General features: G+C 38.9%; 1 long non-coding RNA gene across 3 annotated transcripts; it reads left to right on the top strand.

Annotated features, from left to right (window-relative positions):
- The first annotated feature begins 6,030 nt into the window (after positions 1 to 6,030).
- LOC131737905 (uncharacterized) lies at positions 6,031 to 11,060 on the top strand. Of its 3 annotated transcripts, XR_009329471.1 has the most exons (6): positions 6,031 to 6,687; positions 6,940 to 8,096; positions 8,396 to 8,472; positions 8,720 to 9,005; positions 9,536 to 9,606; positions 10,056 to 11,060. It is a non-coding gene; the product is annotated as an uncharacterized LOC131737905 (long non-coding RNA). The 3 variants fall into 3 exon arrangements; XR_009329470.1 differs by having other exon boundaries at positions 6,031 to 8,096; positions 8,897 to 9,005; XR_009329469.1 differs by having other exon boundaries at positions 6,031 to 8,096.
- Positions 11,061 to 21,740: the final 10,680 nt, after the last annotated feature.

The following is a 21,740-nucleotide window of genomic DNA, read 5'->3' as shown; positions in this document are numbered from 1 at the left end:
TTGCTTAATACGCGATAGCTTTCGACAAGTTTGAAGTTAACTATAAAATCCAGTCCTGTGAAAGTCTTGTGATGTGATTTATAGCTGGAATTGAGTAGATTTGGTCAGGCGATAATAAACCACTCCCCCTTCTCAACCCACTTAGTCAACAAGCGATAGCTGCTTTTTGAAGGGCGAAAAGGGCTTGTTTTTGGTTCCGCGAGATTTCGCTTGTAATTTTTCTTGTGTTTTATTATCGCAAATGCTTTTGCATCCTCGTTCGCTAAGTTCTAACTTTGATTTGGTCCGGCCCTATGGCCGAGGGGTTAACAGGATAATTAATAGCCAGTTAATCCCTCAGCCATAATATAAAAGACCTACAGCTTTGGCTGCACGGGGTGGGTTGTCCAGAGGAGGAAAGGGACATGTAAGAACCGAAACTAAAAGTGAGCAATTTACACAAGCATGATTTAATTTAGTGTTCTGTTTGTTCAGAATATGTTTGTTTGTTTGTTTGTTTGTTTGGCCAATGTGCCATTTTGTTTTGAGAAAGTGTTTTGGTTAAACTTTTTATTTAATAGTAAGTGCGCCACAGCGCAGTTGTACCCCAGTCTGCTTTTGGTGTTGTGCATTAATTTCCTGGCCTGACGTCACGACACACGTCATCCTTGTCACAGACATATACACAAAATCAGTGTTCTGTTTTGTGTCATGTTAGTATGGATTGCTTCAAGTAGAGACCACACATCCACACAGCCCAACAAATACACTTACCATTTACAGCTCCTCTGTCAGACAGCCTCTCTAAATAACACTCCTTTTTTGTCTCTATGGTTCAGGTCTGACGGTATATTTTTTCAATTTCCTCAAAAATATAACAAAATTCAAGACACACTTTGATCACACATGTGTAAACTACACAGAACCTCAAAAAACACTGGCAAACTATGATCTAAATGTATATTGATTGAATGATAAAGACCTGTCTGTCTGCTATCTCCTCCTGGATGCACTCGCATCATCTCAAACTCAACCTCTAAATCTGACCTCCTTTTCTTTTCCTCCTCCTCCTCCCCCTCCTCTGATCTCTCTATCTCTGTTCCTCTGGAATCTACCACACTCTCTCCCTCCTCCTCAGCTAAGAACCTCGGAGTCACCCTGTACCCCTGCCTCTCTTATTCCCAGCACATCTCCACTGACACGCACTTGCCGATTCTTCCTGAGCAACATACGAAGAATCCGACCCTTCCTCACCAACTACGCCAGCCAGCTCCTGGTCCAGGCCCTGGTACTCTCCCACCTAGACTACTGCAACTCCCTCCAGGCTGGCCCTGTGTCCGCCACCCGTCCACTCCGGCTCATCCAGAACTCCGCTGCTCGCCTGGTGTTCTCTCTGCCTCGCTTCTCCCACGCAACTCCACTGCTCCGCTCACTCCACTGGCTCCCGATCACCGCTCGCATCCAGTTCAAGACTCTTGTACTAGCCTACAGATGCCTTGACCAGACTGCACCCAGCTACCTCCAGACCCTCATCTCTCCCTACACCCCCACTCGACCTCTCCGCTCCGCCTGCACTAGAAGACTGGCTCTACCTCCTTTACGCTCCCCTGCCTCCAGAGCCCACTCCTTCTTCACCCTCGCCCGCAGTGGTGGAATGACCTTCCTACAGATGTCAGGACTGCCCAGTCCCTGACCACCTTCCGGCGCCTCCTCAAGACTCACCTCTTCAGACAGCACCTGTAGAACTCCTCTTTTTTCCCCCTGGACACTTATCACTCTTCCTTAAATGCGCTTTACTTGCTCTTATCTGCCCCCTATTTTACTGCATTTAATCCTGTACTTTAGAGTACTGTAATCTGTCAAGTGTTATTTAATCTGTAGTATTTTATATTTAATTATATCCTGATGTAACTATCACTGACACTGTTATCTGCTCCGTTATTGAATCGTATTTTGTCATACTTGTACTTGCTAGAACCAAAGTCATTGTATTATTACTTGTACTGTGATTCTTGAAATGTATTTTTTGTTTACGACTGTAATTCGCCCTGGATAAGGGCGTCTGCAAAGCAATAAATAATAATATTAATAATAATAATAATAATAATAATAATAATAATAATAATAATAATGCCAGCGGGCAAGACAAGTGGCACTCTGGGCCACCTTCCCCCTAGACAGGGTGGAGGCAGGGAAGTAGGGGGACCAACCAAAGAAACTACAGGGAGGCATAGATGAGGGGGCTATTGAAATTAACAGCTTGATTATGTATGATTACGTATGATTAGTGGGTGGATTCTCCTTTCAGAAACACAACATAGTTTCCAATTCAGAAAGGAGACATCCACAAAATATTTAAAATTAACAATTCGTTATTGTATTTGACAAATGACCATGCCCATAATTAAACGTAATATAACATTGCCTTGTCCATTGAAGCTCGATAACCGCCCCTATATGCTGACCGAACTATGATGTAAATGTATATTGATTGAATGATAACTAATCCCAGCGGGCAGGACAAGTGGCACTCTGGGCCACCCTCCCCCAAAAGAACAAGGCCGCCTAGCCTACCTAAAATTGCCCAGCCCACGATTAGAATTAATGACATTTTGTAAAATAGAGAAAAGAAGAATCCTTGTAATTAACTGATGGATTTTCATTTGTGGTCTGATCACTGGAGCACAATAGCTGCCCCTTATACTGGCCGAACTACCTAATAAAGGAAAAAACTACAAATAAAAATTGAAACTTATATTGCCAGCGGCCAGGAAGAGTGGCACTCAAGGCCACTCTCTCCCAAAAGGCCAACATACTTAGAATGAATGACATTTGATTTGATCTGGGCCTTGTCCACTGGAGCTCGATAGCCGCCCCTTATGCTGGCCGAACTACCTAATAAAATAATACAAATTAAAAAATAAATTAAATATATCTTGCCAGCAGCAGGGCATGTGACCGTGACCATTTTCCCCTAAAGAACAGGCCCACCTCAACCGCCCTCGCCTTGCAGAATTAAACCACCCAGCACTCAGGTAGGAAAAAAACCCTACTCACCGAAAGGCGGGAGGAAACCTTAGGGATTTCATGGCCGAAAGTTTACCCTTCTTCCGGGTTCAGAACAGAAAATAACATCATTATTATTATTATTATTATTATTATTATTATTATTATTATTATTATTATATGCCACTGAAACCTTGAGAGGGGGCAGCATCAGTATACAGGACAAGGGATGAGATGATGTCACCATAGAAAAATTAGATATCGTTCTAGCTTGAAAGAAGGCGGGACCATAGAGTGGTACCTGCTCAGCACCCAGCATTGAGATTGATGTGGTGATGTAATTCAGAAACAGAAGAGGCTAGTTTCAAAAGGTAAGAAATAAATGAATGACCTTGAGGAATAATCCTTATCGCAAAATTGAGATTGCCAAGTAGAGAAAAAAGTTTGCATTTAGTACACGACTTTTGAGAGCTGAAAGATTTTAAAAAGTCTTTAATGCGGAGCAATTTATCTTGGGGGAGGCAAGCTTCCATTTTTCCTGAATCCAGTTGAATTCCCAAGAAGTTTGAGACTAGCAGTGGGTCCCAGAGGGAACTCCAAGTTCGAAAAATAGGGATTTTAAAACTTTTACAACAACGGGGATGCGAGAACTAACGTTTGGAGGAGTCAAATCCATAATGCCAGGTAAGAAACACCAAACAAAGAAACAACAAGGAGGCGAAGATGAGAGGGCTATTGATTACGTATATGAATAGTGGGTGGATTCTCCTTTCAGAAACACAACATAGTTTCCAAGGACTACTCTGTAACGAATATACATGAAGTAACAGGCATAAATACGGTTGAGTATAATTGCTACAAAGGTTTTGCAGTGCAAGGCCAGAGTAGGTGGAAACCACCCACAAACAACCATACACCCATATGGAACGGACCTGACATGTCTGAAACAGGCCTCTTTGAACTGCTCTTCCTATGAGCGCCTCACAGGGATACTTTTCTAACCTCAGTGTCAATGAGAGCAGCTGACATTCTCAGCCACCTCTTGTCTAGTTCATTGCATTCACTTGAAAGGCAGATGCCTGGTCATGTATAATAGAATTTCTCCATTTTTACATACTACATATTTTATTCCAACTTGAGGTACTGTAGTGCCTCAAGATACACACACAAATTCTCCAATTAATTACAGGGCAAATGCAGTTTGTTCCCATTTGCTAAGATTTTTTTTTTTATTTTTTTTTTTTTTTATCAAAATCAGTAATGTTAGAGGTTTTCCCCAACATCAAAATCAGTGCCGGAGTATCCCTGCAATGGTTTACTATGAAAACATACAAAATTAATGGCAGACAGTTGGAAAAACTTTTTAATAAACACTGTATTTATTGAATGCTTTCAAAATATATGCAGCTTGAACAGCAAACAATGTAATGTGACAACAATGTATTTATATTTGTTCTGTTTGTAATATATTGTTTGTGTTGGGGATGTTTTAGAGATTTAATTGCTTAACAGTCTCCACAGCCACCACAACAAAATAAATAGAGAGAATCTGACGTCCATTGTATTTATTTTTTTGACTAGGTAGACGTCTAGTACGTTGGTGTATGCGGTTGTTTGAGTCTCTTTCAGGCTGAGTTTTTCTGGGTTGTAACTATAAAGACCGACCGAAGCAGGGACGAGCAGAGCCCTTTTGCACTAATGGGGAGGCTGACGGATCCGTGGAGCAGTGACCAACAAGACCACAGAACAAGACTGAGCGAGCCGGTGTTCTAAAAAACTGAGCATCCCCGCCAAATGGGCTACTGCACATGCGCATTTCAATTTTTTGACATCTTATGACGTCATATGACACACCTCCAGAATTTGAGCTACCATCAGAATTCAAACTGCCATAGCAAGGTACAATCATTTAATTTAGTTTGTGTTTTAAGTTATGTATTACAATTTAGTACCATCATTTGCAATCGGTATTGTGTACATTATATTACTTCACTAAAGAATTAAAAAAAAAAAAAAAAAAACGAAAATGTGAACTTAAACCGAGTGTCTTTGATCAGAGGTTCATTTTTTTTTTTTCATAACGTGAATAACAGACCTCTTTTTTATTATAATTATCACAGACGCCCAACTGATAAACTAATTTACAAAAGTGGCTATATGTGGGGGTTCTGTTTCTTGGGTCATTTCTTATTCTTTTTTTTTAATTGGGAAGAATTATTGAATGGAAAAACAAAAAATCGAGCAACAATGTCTAGCTAAATATAATCAGAGAGTAGATCCTGAACTGTATGCAGAAGAAAAAAAAAAACCCTGTAATTTATAGCTTTAAAATGACAAGTTAGTGTCAACTAGGATACTTTAAATGCTTAAAGAAAAATGTATTTGCTCCAATTTATTTTCAACTTTGGTGCCTTTACCAGCTCAGAGGGAGCCCGCGGACTAGGACCAGCATGGAGACCAGTGGACGAAATTGTGTTTGCGTAATTCAGGCAAGTTACTCTGCCCTTCGAATGTAGGTTATTTAATTCTGTGTAACCAAGTAGATGTTAAGGACACTAGACTCCTGGAGTATTTCCACATCCATGGAAATATCATGGAATGCCCATCATTACCATTCCAGTTTATTCTAAAAAGACGTGCCTGTTGAGCAATAGAGCGAGCAGAACAGCAGCTAGCCGCGATTGCGAGATGCTTTCATGTGCACAGTGTTTAAAACATTTTTACACCCCGTGAAATTGCTAGGGAAGTGAAATGTCCACCGCTATGGCCACCACTGATCTATTCAGGGGCGTAACTTGGTTATTATTAGTCGTAGTAGTATTGATGTATCTCTTGTATTATAACCTGAAGTGATTGTATTTTGTATCTTGCTCTTAAGTGAACTGTAATTATTATAACATGCAATATACAATAGCTTCAGTCCTAAAAAGAGCAAGTTTAACTGCTAACAAGTGCAAAAAAATTTAGATTATCACAAATTAACACATTTCAAGAGTTCACAGGCTCTTGACTCCTCTGGCTCTTTTGTTCACAGGCTCTTCCGTTCAGAGGTGCTTGGTGCTGGTGCATCAAGCAGCTGCTGAGGATTTTATCATTGGCCAGGTTCTGCACCTGGGCATGATTGGGTAATTAGCCCAGTAGTAATTAGCACTATTTCAAAGCCGAGATACACTTGGAACTGGTTTAAGGAATTTACCCTGGTTCCAAACAGTGCTTGCAATTGTAGTTAAAATTAAATAAAACCACCAGCTAGAAGTAGTATAGTTAAAACATGCCACTAATAGTAATAGTGCTAAAGTAAGTTACAAATAACTTGGATCAATTCAATAATAAAAACAAGGCTATACTTAACTTGCTTGATACAGGAGGGTTTTTCTGGTATTCAGTTCAGCTGGGAACCTCGTAAAGTGGTTGGAATGGGCCCTGGTGCAGAATTCTTAGATGGGCCCCCCTTCTTTTCACACACACACCTAAAAGTTGGTTTCTTATTCTGGTGCAGCTTGAATCACCTGCACATATGAAAGCTACGCCCATGGGTCTCTTGTATTATAAGTTATGTTTCTGTTTTTTAAAGCACAGATAGCCATGGATGATCGAATGCGTGAAGTGTACATTTACCTTTCTGATAACAATTATCCACCATCTTACTCCATGCTACAGAAGCTAACTTTAAGAAGATATGCTTCAAATTTTCCATTCAAAGTAAGTACATTAAATAGTGGACTCTTGCATTCAATGCTAGGTATTATACAACAAGGCCAATTTTTCAGTTTCAATAACCCTTACATATTTGATTAAATGTCACTGAAATATGTGGACCCTGCAATGTGATTTAGAATACCTTAAACTCATGCTTTTCTAAATAAAGTTTTCTGGAATTTCTTGGGACAAATTGCTGATATGACATATCCTCCAACTAAACCACTGAAATAAACATTTGTTCCACTGATTTAGATGGAGAGCTGTATTATTCTGCAAAGGGAACAGCAAAAAAGGTGGTGATGACAAGGGAGCGTGGCAGGGAACTGTTCCAAGAATTCCACTGCTCTCCCATGGGGGGGGGGCATAGTGGAGTTTTCAAAACAAGAAATGCCTTGTCATCCAGATTTTACTGGCCAGGAATGATGGTTGATATTAGGTACTGGCTCCATGGAACAGGTTACTGCTGACAGGAGTTACTTCTCCCAATGGAACCTCCCATAATGGACACCAAAAATGTAACAAAAGTAAAATTCACATCTGTCTATTACTACAAAATGAATTTAATAACACTACTTTATTTGAAAAATAATAATTTAAAATGTTTAGGCAATTTCTTATTTGTTCTCTGCAATATTAATCGCATCCTTGGATTTAACATTCTGCATCTTGCATACTGTTTAATCTTCTCAGTAGTGCAACTGTGGTCTCAAAAGGCTGTTGGACAAATTTAAGATATTGTCGGTCCATACAAGCTGTATGACACTTCATTTGAAACTCTAAAAGAATCCGCCTGGTTGTCAGATGAGGTAAGGAAATATCTAATTCAAACCATTTGAACAGCCCTTTTTCATGACATAATAATACTGATAAAATACCTTCTGCTTATACCGTTTGTGTGTGTGTAACATTAGGTGATTGATTCATACCTCCATGTATTAACAAACACACTCAAGGTAAGTATATGTTATTTAAATGAATCTGAGCTTGCTTAAATTCTCAATAGTTCTCGTAATTAATCAGTTTTAATTTTGACATTACAATGGAATACAGATCTGCACAAATGAATTACCCATTTGTGTTAACTAAAGTATCCATACCTTTCATTGTGTATCTGCATTTATTACAAATGTTTATTCATTCTTGGCAATTTGTTCAGGTAACTTTATATTACATTAGGAGTAAAACATGTTTTCTTTGACCAGAAAAAGGTCTACTGCATGACTGCAGTTATTGCCACATCAATATTAAATGGATAATTCAGATCTGTCAGAAATGTACTAATCATGTAATATATAAGCTGTTCTCAAAGAAATTAGTAAAATGTAAATGTAACATCAGGCCTTACATTTTCATACATTTAACAGATCAGAATACAAGAACATGCGATTGTGCTGTGCCCTTACAATACTGTAAGTCACTGGATTCTTGTGGTATGTTATTATGTAACATTAACAAAATTCAACAGACACATTTTCATCGTTACCTACATTTTCTGTTTTGATTAAATTGTGTTTTGGTTACAACTAATATTTCCAAAATGTTATGTCTAGGTATTACTAAATTATCTTTATTTATGGTTAAGTGAAGATTCAAGGTTATTGTAAATAAACCATATTAAAAGAATCTACTAACTTAACAGATTTAAATTATTCTCACTAACACAGCCACAACTGCTGCTGCTACCATTATAAAATACGGTATTTTGCAGATCGTGAAAATACTGTGGTCTTGATTGATCCACTGGGTGAGAAGGACAAGTATAGCAGATGAATTAAGAAACTGGAGGTTGGTATACGTGTTATACGAGTGTTATATATGTTATGTTTTTAAATGTATCTTAAGCAGAATAAAAATGGATTCAGTTTACTATTGTGAAGTATCTTAAGATTGAAATATAACTCCTGCCAAATAAACACTTGATTACAGCTATACATTGAATTGAATACAGGCTGTAGACCTGAGTTAGGAGTGCAGGTACACTCCGTAGAGTTGGCATTACAATGAGAATTCTAAAAAACTGTCTGTTTTCTAGGAGTTTCGTGAGAGCTAATGTGGACACAGGAAATAAGACGGTTTGTAAATTGCAGACTTTCAAGACTTTGGATGGCAGCAGTTGTGGTGTTCTGATATTAAATGTAAAAAGCTAACATTATTATCTTAAATCTTTTCGTGTTTAATTTTTAAATTACACCTTTGCTTTGTTTTTCAGTTTGCAGAACAGTACCTTACAAGCGGATCAATTGATCAGGTGGAAACCAGCCCAGCATCTATAAGAGCAGAAAGACTGGAGATTGCTGGCCTCCTTATGGAAAATCAGGGTAACACATTACTGTGTACAGGTTTAAAACAACTGGAAGACTACCATGTAATTTGAACACTTATGAATATATAGCAGATTGAATGAGCAACATGAAAGGACACAACAGTCCAGGACTGAACAACACAACTAAGAGAATCTATTGAGCCGTTCTGCCTCATGCTTTTTGTAAAATGTTTATTATATTTGCAGTAATGAAGGGCTGATATACAATACTGTGTTGAAAGCCACAATCCATGGCACTGCGCAGAACTCATCTCTCTGTGATGCCTAATATAAATACAATCCCTCATTGCTCTTGTTTGATACTGGATAGTGTTTTTTTTTTGTTTTTTTTTTTTTAAAGGACTGCATCAATAAACACTTCTTGTTCACAATATTATTCCTAAATGTAATTTCCATAGATGCTACATGTACATGTTGAACTATACTGCTTTAAAATGTGACAACTTTTTATTTGAAAATGTTGATCAAAATAATTAGGGTTTTAAAATACTTGTTTTAGTTTGTCTAATTTGTTTGCTTTCACAGGTAACATAGATGAATACTGCATAATATGCAGCATGATGGACCCGCAATCAGCCAACACCACAATTAACATGGTAAATATACCTGTATTATTACACAACATGTGTATTATTAATTATTTATTTATTCTAGTAATTATATATAGTATTTAGTTGTTTCAGAAGTAAGTGTATATTTGATCAATTTAACTTGTGTTTACTGAACCAGAACAACTAATTACATCAAGACAAATAATGAATGTGATCTTCCTTGGTATTTTCTGATAATATTGTGAGTAGGTGTTGTGTGTTTTGGAATGATTGCGCTATTTCTATATAACTGGTGTCAGGGCATAATTTGCTGACACTAGATCCCCTGGAAGATCACAATATTCTTTATTTTTTTATTGTATATCTGCCACAGAATATACGCAGTTATATATTTTAAGTGTAATAAACTATTAAATAATTACTTAGTGTCATCTATATCTGGGTAATATGTTTAGCAATCATCTAGTGGAAAATATTTATTTTACTTTTTTCAGGTGCAATGTGATCACTGCAACAGACGGGCACACACTGAATGCACTCCGTACTCTGCCGAAGAGTTATCGCATGATTTTTCATTTATGTGCAAAAAATGTAAAGTCAATGGGTAGAAGAAGGTCTTTGCTTTGTTCTTTTTTTAGTTGTTTAGTTCGGCTTCCACAGCATGCTGGAGAAACCGATTGTTATTGCTGGGATTTCTGTTGTTTTTTTTCTGCCACAAAAACAGTAATCAGCTATAAATAAATAATAACTTCCTCAAGATGTTGTCTATGATCTATCTACCCTGCAATCTAAAGCGACACACAGAGCCTTGTTTTCTGTCTTAGACACATCTACATTGCACTTCCAAATGCACATCACCATTATCAGTTTCATTGTGCTGCCCCTCCAAATGAGCTACCCTACATTTCAATTAAAACACAATTTAGCCCATTTGGAGCAGTCTTTTCTTCTCATCCAAATGAGCTACCCAGGATTTTGAGGGTTAACCTGTACATTTCAATTAAAACACAGGGTAGCCCATTTGGAGTGGTCTTTTTCTCCTAATGAGCTTCCTCGCATTGTTCTCTTTAGGTAGCTCATTTGGAGGGGGATGCGCAAATGATCAGACTAGTCTGATAATCTGTGCTACGGGATGATCATTTGGAGGGGGATGCTCAGATGGTCAGAACACCGGCAGCTCGGAGATCGAGTCACAGCTTTTGCTATTTGAGAGGGGAGAGGGATTTGTTTACTCCCCTCTTCAAAGTTAAGTTTTTTTTATTTTTTTTTGTTTTAAGTTTGGATTTTTTTCCTTTTTATTTTAATAGTTATATATTTTTTTCTATCACTGAAAGTACATGTTGGTTTTGCGTTTTTTATTATTAGATTGTTTCTTGCTTTTGCCCTGCCCCCCCCCCCGAACATCTGTTGCAGTCGTTGTTTCCTGCACGCACTCTACTGGTTTGGACTATTTGAACGGATGGACTTTACAGACTGTTGAGCCCTGGAAAGAGACTGTCCTTTTTTGTTTTCTTCTGTATTTTTCCATTTAATGTATTATGGGATAATGCTTAATGATTGTTTAATTTCTTTTAAAACCTGATTTTAACTGTTGGGATAATAAATGTTGTATAATTGATGGCAACTGGTGGACCTTCTTTTGTGTGGCTGCTCAGTTATATTGCTGCTTCCCTGAAATAAAACAAACTTGTTCTTATTTTAGCTATAGATATAAAACAAATCAAATAGTTATCTCTTCTCTATAACTAAGAGGTTGGCATAGTTGGTTACTTAATTATAGTTTGTATAGTGCCTGATACCATGGCTCACACTACAGTGTATCAAACAATTTACAAAGAGAAAACTTTTGCCTTTGCCTTGTCCCAAACTAGAATATGCCTGGACGTAATCAACAACCCCCCTTGGAAATGGATTGACAGGGAATGCATTTCTATGAAGCAGATTGAGATTTTCTTTGTGCATGTGAGTATTGCAAAACCCAAAAAATCAACACTGGTGTTTACTGAATTATTTCCCCCATACCTTATCTGTTCAGTTTTATTCAATTTCAAGGCCTCAGCTTCCAGTGTATGGAGAGGACCCACTCCTTCAGCACTATCTCTCCTGATAATACTGAGCTGTCCACAGTTCATATGAAACAACGATGCCTCTTTGAATCCTCTGCTGACAAGATATGTTATTACTGCTTTTCTTCTTTCCTCCTCCTTCCTCCCTGATAGAGGAAAGCATCTGTGACTACATCAAATAAAAAGGCTAAAAGGACAACTCCTGCTGTCAAGTCTTTTATATACCCTCCCACCTCAAATGACATTCATTCTATTCAGCAGGGGACTTCAGCAGGTTTGCATGTTCTATTCTATACATGTGAACAAAACCCATTATATTTCTTCCATTTTCCAAGGTTCTTTCGTGCTTTTTGCTCAGCTGGACTTAATTTCAAGCCTTCAGGGATGGCTGTGGGGAGGTGGGATTTTTTTTTTCTTGTAACTTGGCCTGTTTTGTAGATACTGCATCAACAGCGAATACTTTTTGTAACTTGGCCCATTTTGTAGATATCACATCGCCAGCTGATCCCTGTTTTCTCACACTGCGTGTAAAAGGTTTTGGTTAGATAGCACAGCTGTCAGAAGTGAGAATTGAATGCATTAGTTCTGGAGAGAAGACTGGTATTACAACTATTTAAAAAACTAATAAAATAAAAACTTTAAACTGTTTTTGTTTGTAAGTTAAATGGTTACATTGACAAATGTCTTGGGCTAGTTTCTTCATCAGTTTGCTCTTTGTACATAATATAAAATATATCTTTTTAAGTATTCCAGAGTTTTGGATAGTTTAAAGTAATCTTTTTTTTTCTTCCTCGGGTATCAGTCCTTTTCATAAAATACACTGAACAAAAGTACCCAGGTTAAAAACATTTAAAGATAAAATGAACAAAGTGCCCTTATTACTGGCAATAGGGATGTTGCAATAGCCATATCAGGCAAAAGGGATAAATTGCTCTGAAAAAAAGTTGCATTAGAAGCTCAACTCTTTGCAGTCTTTTTAAAAATCCCAATATGAGGTGTCCAGTCTTCAGGAAGCCCCTCGTTGTTTTGCTGTTTGATATTAAAAATAGCTCTATACAATAACCCTTTCTTAGGTTTAGTCAAGTGGATGAAAAATCTCACCTGATTAAACAACTGAAAATCAATGAAAAGAAACATTGTAGGCTATGAAATGTTAGCTCATTTTTCAAGCTCCAGAAATGCTGATGACCTGACTGAGCTGCTATTATGGGGCTTTGGGCTTGTCTTAGTGACATCTGCTGGACCCATTGTGCAATGCTGGCTGAATTGCATTCCTGTAGATTTCCTGTCAAGCCAGCTGCCAATTTTAATACTTATCCCAGAGGGAGGAAGTCTTTCCAGAGACTTTTTAGATTTAATTTGCAAGGACATCCTGTTTAGGTACTTATCAAAAGAACAGAAGAGTATGTGCCAAATATGACGAGTACATTTAGGAATTGCAGATAACAAGGCCAACCAATCTGTATTTTTTGAACACTTTTTACTTTTTCAAAAATGATAGCAAACCAAAGCATGACATTATATTTTGAACTGAAAAGCTCATTTAAAAAAAGTGTCTTGCAGTAGGCCAAGGTAGAACTACTGTATAAGAAAGTAAAGAAAGGCTCAATGGTAAGCTATTACTGTATACAGAACTTTCAAAAGGAACCCGTAGAACACTGTCTGGATGCTTCATCAGGACCTGTCTATCGAATAGGATTTGGCATCATCCTGAATTAGAGATGAAAATTTAGCTTGATCATGTGATGTGACATGTGATCCATGTACCAGTACTATGAAGCTGTAGGGAAAAAGCACAGTTCCACTTAGTCTACCAGAAATTATTAAACAGCATTTGAAAGAACCATGATAGTGGGTGCTCTCTGAGCAGGAGCCATAGTTGTAAGGACAGTCATGTTGGTAGGCTTCATCAACAGGTTAGATTTCAGAGTGTAAATGCAATGATAAAAGGAGTTGGAAGAGACAGCTGGAGGGGCTTGTCAAACCTGAACACCATCAAACAGTAGCTCAAATGACATTCAATTCTGGGCAGCCCACACCCCTTTCTATACCATGCATTGAACCTTGCAATGGATGGACTACTTAAGTTGGAGACCACTGTGAAAACCATTCATCATTGGTACCAAAAAGAAAGTATGCTGAAAGAAGCAGAGATTGGACTACTGATGATTAAGGAGTGATTTTTGCGTGGATGAGAGAACTCAAATATAGAGAAGACAACACAAGTTCCTTAATTACTGGAAGGCTGAAAGAATGTGGATCAAGCCACCCAACAATGCTGCACTTGTACCCTGGTGGCAGTGGGTACTTTTAAGAAGAGATGCATCCACCATGCCAGAATTACATGTGAATGGGTTGAGGTCCATGATAGAGACTTCAGGCATCTTCCATGGTCACCTTCCATGAGCATGCAGGGATTTGCCTGAATGATGCAATTATCATAAAGATCCTCTGCCTACCTCGCTGCACCAGTTACGTGAAATATTATGATTGAATCGATTAACCTCAAGACACATTGTAGTACTTTGTGGAGTCTATGCCACCTTGTCAAGTGTGTACTCAGGGCAAACAGTGACCCTAAGACCATAATGAACAGCAGTTCTGAACAGGTAGGTAACTAATTGTGACAGAAATATAATGATTCTTGCTAGTAAATCTCCCTCCCGACCTGTGAGGGCGCTAAGCAGCGAGAACAGCGTTACTTGGATGGGCTGACCTGCCAGTTCTTTCCCAGGGTTCAAGGGAAGTCGGCCAGCTAGAAAGGGGGCGGAACTCCAGTGCATCACCTCCCTCCGGAAGGGAAACGATGTGGCAGTCGCGGATTGGAGGGGCACTCGTTTACCAAGGGGTCATGTGTGACAGCATAAAAGGGGACAGACAGACGCAATCTGTTCCTTCACTTTGGTTTGTGAGATTGAACCTGAAAGTACCCGTGAGAGACCCAGTGATAAAACGTCTCATGAGTGTTTTGTTTATTTGTCTATAATTATTCTTGTTTGTTATTATTAGACGGCTAACATGTTCCGGAGCTGTTGCCAAGGGCCAGCACCAAACCCGGAACAGCACTGCAGTATTGTCACTTATAAACCTGTATCACCCACCACTACTGCACGCACCCAGGACTGGTGACCGTTTTAGTATATTGTGGGACGGATATTTGTGTTTATTGTTTGGTCACCAGACCTGGATATAAATAAACCTTTTTCCAAACTGGATTACAAACCTGTCTGCTTAATTATGCACTGCATCACTCCTGCACCTGTACCCAGTCAACCACTTTGCCACAGTAATGTATTCTGAAATGGTTGTTTTTATATTATAGTAGATACCTGATCATCTCTGTTGCACAAAACAAATGCCTAATACAAATACCCATTTCCCTTTCTCTAAACGTAAACTCTAATGCTAAACTACCTTTAATTTAATTAAATTTTATTTGTATTTTATTTTATTATTAGAGGCTGCTGCTACTAGATTTTCTACTGGTTATAGTCACTCTGTTTTATTATATGAAAAGATAATCTTTTAAAATGCGGTTTTCAGAATATATCTAAATTTGGCCCAGAATGTGTTTATCATATTGGTGCTTTTCCAGGAGGGTCTAACATGCGTCCACAATACGAAAGAAGACTGCAAGCGTTTTTTTTTCCCAGTTCAGTCACATAGCACAGGACAAGGTAAAAACAACAAGTGGAGCAAAGGGTGGTTCCCTAGTCTTCCCAAGCAGACCACAAAGCGGTGCAGTCCAGCTCTCCAGCAACTTGCATTTCACTCAGACTCTAACTTCAACTGTCAACATGGCTCATGAACAGAACAGTCTTTATTTTACCTTAAGTATTTTTTTTTCTATTTTTTTTCTTGTTATAGTTCATGTAGGTTCATTTAACTTGAGGTGATGTGTGTTTACCATATGTAATTGTGTTTCTGTTATGTGACGTGTATTACACTATATGTACTGTATATTTTGAGTGTCGTTTCTGTTTACATAAAGTGTTTCTGTTTAAGAAGTGAATACTGAATCTTTCTGAATTAAGTTGTAAACTTGCAGGAATTCCTGAGCTTCCTGCAGTTTGTTGCTATCAATTGGTTCTTTATGCCTCAGTAGAAGCCGGATGTTTGCAGTTTCTGGCAGCTGTTGTTTAAGGCCTTGCTAACAGCTGATAGACTAGCAGAGTATTAAAAGATTGCGGCCTGGAGCCTGGGAAAGGTTCTATCTCTGAATTCTCTCAGCACTGTTCAGTAATTAGCTTACTATACAAGATTAGCAATCGACTACTGGTGATTATCCAGCCCACATATTTTTCAGTGGTCAACCAAATGAGACATAAACATGCTTTTGTCTATTATTTCAAAAATAATTTGGACTGTTGAAAAGAATTGCTGAATTGTTAATGTGGCATAATGTGGCGTATATACCAATAGCCACTGTGCCATCAAGCTATTTGAAAGTAACACCATGCTGCTTGAATAAGGTCAAGGAAAGTTATTAAAAACTAATTTGAAAATCTGATAAGAGATACCATTAAGATTAAACTACCCATGTGTCTGTTATTGGACCTGTTGCTTTGTATACAGATGATTCTGTACATTTGCAAAAAGAATGAGACCAAAGCAACAGAAGCAGGATTGCCAAATTTAAGTAAAGATTACTTTTAGTTTAAACATGGCCACAAACCGCAATTTTTGTTTTGGTATGCAGCAATGTCTAATCATTTTAACAATAGGATGTGACCTGGGCAAAGGCAGGGAAACTAAATGTGTCTGAAAGAAATATGCATGTACCAAAGATAATGCAAAGGGGACATATAAATTAACCAAATAAAAAGACACATGCTGTGGAAGGAATGTCTTCCTTGTTGGCTTATAGCAGAACTAAAATAACATGTTCTGAACTTTCACTACTTGCAGCAGGGAATTCTTCAAAGAAACAGACAAAGGTTAAAAGGAAGTACCCAATTATGCCTGTCTAGATCTGCCTTTCTTCCTGAATGCATGCTGAACCAACAACTTACCTTAACACGACTGCTGCTAACTGTCACCTCAGTCAATTATCTAGCAGAATGACCATGGCGCCTGACATTAATGCTTAATTTTGGCACTGCTATCATTATAGTGGCTTTTGAAAGTACATAATTGGGAGCACCTGAGCAGTTAAGTATGTAATTTTCCTTCACAGGGGAAAAAGAAAAGTCATTACATTGGAGTGAAACCTTTTTAATGAAGTCCCCAGTGTCATGTTATAATTGGGTTTCCATTTATTAACAATTGCATCACCTATAACAGGCACATAGAATATTCTATAATCTACAGATAATATTGTAGATACATTTTCCCTAGAAACTTCTAAATGTAGTGGTCTTTTTTGCAAATGCTAATGCAAGAACAACTCCACTAATGTTTACATAGTGTGATAAGGTGTGGTTTTATTTATCAGTTTCTTCCCCAGTGACACCAATTGCCAGTATTTTTGGCTTCTTGTTTTAATAATGCCTTGCTTGCTAATGACGCCTACCAGCAATAGTCTGTATTGCATTTAGTATCCTCAAGGAAACAACCCATAGCTTAGTTTGGAGAAAAGGTTGTAGCAAGGCAGTCATCACTCTGCAGCCGGTGACCTCCAGCAGACTGCAGCTAAAAGCAGCTAGCGCAGTTCTATTTCTTTCTCACTCGAGTGAGAATTACTAGGTGCAACCACAGACTTGTATTTGATGCAACTTGGTACTACCTCTCTGAAGAAGGATGATAATGCTACACCTTGAATGGCAGCCCTGGATATAAACACAGCCCCCCAAGCTTTGGGGGTGATCAGAGTTAGAAATAGAACTGAATGTTATTTCAATTGAGGTATGTCTGTAGATCAAACGTTTTTTTTTTGTTTTTTTAATTAACGCTTTAAAGTTTTGCACACAATCTTGCATTCCAACTGCTGAAGCTGATGCTGTTTTGAATAAAGAAGATGAATGTTATAGTTTAGCCTTGATTTATAACAACATGAACTTTAGGAGAGCTGTGCTAAATGCCTCAAAAGGAATGACTTCATTCCTGAGGTAAAACAAGTGGCTTCACTCTGCCCCTGGTTTACACATCAACAGTTTAACCTCAAGTTTAATCTCTCTATACTTTTATATACAAACGGTGCCAATATGAACACTGTGAGGTAGGTAGGAAACATCTCCCATGTGTGCATACATTATTTTTGTCTCTAAAATTGTAATGATACTGTATAGTGCAACAGTAGGACTCCAAGCACTCACCTTTACATCAACTCAGTAATACTTCACCCCGATCGGATCGTGCAGAAAGCTTTAGGAACATTTGTACTTTTTATTTTTTTTTGACCCCCACTAATGTCTTTGTAAAGCTATGGACACCATAAGGTACATAACCTCACTTGTATAAGCTGACCAAGCAAAAGTGGTGGGCAGGATAGCATCAGTACAGAACAGTATGATTGGCTGTGTGTGATGGGTATTTAGCTAATGTATGGATCGGGACACTCCTTGCACTGTGACTGGATGCACTGACGACTTGTACCCAATTAAAAGATTGATCATTACATTTCAATGCTTAAGGTGTCAGTATAGGTTCATATTTAAACTAGGATATGTAAAGTAAAGAAACGAAAAAGCAAATGTTTTAGCTGCATTGGCAGGACAGTGGAAATGCTTGTGGTGTTCATGGTGCTTGCAGTATTTTTGTGGATTTTTAAAATCTTAAGCTGTAAACACAACATAAGGATTGTTTTTTTAGCAGCCCGGTATTTAATGTTATATTAGACTGAAGCCTAATATTTTCATTTCTAAACCATGAATAGAATGTTACCCATTGAATTGTGTATGGTCTATCTAACAGTTAAACTGTGCTTACAGGAAATGTACACACAGACTGTTCAATATTTACACAAAATGTATTTCATGTGTGAGTAGGAGACATCCTGTTCTGTAACTGTTCTCACCAAAAATAAATAATAATAATTAAAAAAATGTAAAAAAAACAAAAAACAAAACCTTACTATGCCGAAGGATAAATCAGACACGGGATAGTTCTATACACTGTACACTGTACATGTGAAATGGCCTGACCACACCAGTCTGAATGGAAAGATACTGTTCCTTACTTAACAGCCCATTTAACACAGGTTATGAGACAGCTTTGGAAAGTTTAATCTCTCTTTCTTAATTAAACATTGTGTTTTTAATTCCTATAGTTAGTCATTCCTTAAAAAAACAAATATGTTTGCAGGTTATATATCTCACATAAAGAGTTTATGAGAACTGCATGGTTTTATTTCCCAATGCTTACATTATAAACTATTTTGCCACTCCCATACAGTGTGTGTATTTTGCAAAAGCATCTGCAGTCTAGAACACAACAAAGCAGTGCTGTAAAGCTATAGTGCTGGCAATTATAAGGCTATGAAGCCTAGCATCAAAGCATTCCATATCATTAAAATCACTTCACTTTTGTTTGACCCTGCACATTTTCCAATAGCCAGACCCTTTGAATAAAACCATAAGGAATAAAAGTGGGCCTAAGCAGACTGTTTTTGTTCTTCTGGTGGTCCTGATGGTCAAAACTGTTGTTTTTGAGCATTAGTAATTGTAACCAGCAGCTTTTCTGGGTTGAAATGACTTCACTGCACAGATGTCATCCTTATCCCAGGAATAACCCCTGGCGGAAATTACATTAAGTTGCAGGGCATTCATTGGGCCACCTTGGACACTCACTCATTCCTAGTTATCAGCCTCCCCCTGATGAGAGGAATTCTCTTCTGTGCCCTTGGTAATTGACATCATGGGAGTAACTGAACTAATTAAATCCAGACAGCTCTGGTATAGGAGAAAAACCTTATCATACTAAAAAGGAAGTTCACCATGGGAACTTTGAGTATTACTGGTGAAATAAGAAAGCAATTCCCAATGTGTTTCATTTTATTATTGATTCATGAAGGTCCAGGAAAACATTTGGATGCAATAAATTAGATGATGTGAAGAAAACAACTTTAGAAAGCCCATATTTCCATCTGGTTGAACTTTTGGCAATTTTCAAAATATATTGAGTCAATACAGTATGTTTTGTGTTCCTTTACAGAATGTGCCAAATGTATTCAGGCAGTTATATTTTTCTGGTGAATGTCATAATAATCTCAATGTTTGTTTGAAATAGATTGTAAAAAAAATATGCAGTTAAATATAACAATAGTCGTTTGTACCCTGTAAAACTAGCCCACACTAAAGTCCACTTTATTTTAACTTTAACTCATTCAAGTAGACCTCACATTGTGTAGTTTCCTCATATCTGGTATAAGACAAGCCCGGTGGATGGAACTGAAAACACGTATTCCTGTAGATAAAACTAGGACATGTTTACATGAGAGTAAATGTTGTGCAACCACACCCCAGCATTACATAACTCTAAATATTATGCAATAAAGTATATCTATTTGAAAGAAGAAAATCCATGTTCAAATTATTCAAATGAGAAAAAAACAACTGAACATTTTTAAATTGCTGCTGGTATATCAGGTACACATTAGAGTATCCACCAGTGCATGTTACTTTAAGGTGTTGAATCTGCTGAACAGCTACTCCACCCCCGTAACCCAAAGTGTGGGTGGCAACTAATGCTTCCAAATTGTTTTTTGTTCTAGAGCCTCAATACAGATGGAGCCCCCCTGGGCCTCTCACTCACTTTCTGGATGAACTCGACTATCTACTCTCCTCCCTCCCATCTCTGTCTACCCCGACTGTCCTGTTGGGTGACTTCAACATCCATCTCTCCAACCCCAGCCATCTGCTGAAAAGAAATGGAAGAGAACCAAACTCCCTGCTGCCCTAGACCTTTACCGCACTCTCCTCTCCTCCTTCTCCTCTACTCTCTCCTCTGCTAAATGTGCTTATTTCCAATCTGCAATCTAAGCCTCCACTAACAACCCATGTAAACTATTCTCTACCTTCTCCTCCCTCCTTAACCCTCCGCCCCCTCCTCCTCCCTCCTCTATCTCCCCTGACGACTTTGCCTCCTTCTTCTCTTCTAAAATCTCAGATATCCGCAAACTCTTTAACACCTCTCTCTCCCCCGCACCCCCTCCTGCTCCAACCCCTACACCCACTACATCCCCTACTAACTCGCCCTCCTTCTCCACCTTCTTGCCCCTCTCAGACTCTGACCTCTTCTCCCTGCTCCAGGGTCACAAACCCACCACGTGTGCCTTGGACCCCCTCCCCACTCACCTCTTTCAAGCTGCTGCTCCTGCTCTACTCCCCTTCATCTCCTCACTCCTCAACACCTCTCTACTTTCTGGCATCTTTCCCTCTGCCTTCAAAAAAGCCTCTATCACTCCCCTCCTCAAAAAACCTACCCTCGACCCCACCTCCCTCCAGAGCTACCGTCCTGTCTCCCTCCTACCCTTCCTCTCCAAAACCCTCGAGCGGACTGTACACCGCCAGCTCTCTGCTTTCCTGTCCAACCACTCTCTGCTTGACCCTCTCCAATCTGGCTTCCGCTCTGCTCACTCCACTGAAACCACCCTCCTGTCTGTCACCAACTCACTTAAGTGTGCCCGAGCTGCCTCTCTCTCCTCTGTCCTAATTCTCCTCGACCTCTCTGCTGCCTTTGACACTGTTGATCACTCTATTCTACTATCATCTCTTGCTGACCTGGGGATCTCTGGCACTGCTCTGGCCTGGTTCTCCTCCTACCTCTCCAACCGCACTTACCAGGTAACCTGGCGTGGAGCAACCTCCACATCTCGCCCACTCTTAACTGGAGTCCCCCAAGGGTCAGTGTTGGGTCCTCTCCTGTTCTTTCTCTACACCCACTCCCTGGGCCCCCTCATCACATCCTATGGTTTCTCATACCATTTCTATGCTGATGATGCTCAGATTTTCCTCTCCTTCCCCACCTCTGACTCCACAATCTCCTCCCGTATCTCTACCTGTCTGTCTGCTATTTCCTCCTGGATGCACTCGCATCACCTCAAACTCAACCTCTCTAAATCTGACCTCCTTTTCTTTCCCTCCTCCTCCCCCTCCTCTGATCTCTCTATCTCTGTTCCTCTGGAATCTACCACACTCTCTCCCTCTTCCTCCGCTAAGAACCTTGGAGTCACCC

This window comes from Acipenser ruthenus, chromosome 9, assembly GCF_902713425.1.
Source record: "Acipenser ruthenus chromosome 9, fAciRut3.2 maternal haplotype, whole genome shotgun sequence".
NCBI classification, from domain to species: Eukaryota; Metazoa; Chordata; class Actinopteri; order Acipenseriformes; family Acipenseridae; genus Acipenser; species Acipenser ruthenus.
This window is presented reverse-complemented; position numbering and strand designations above follow the sequence as displayed.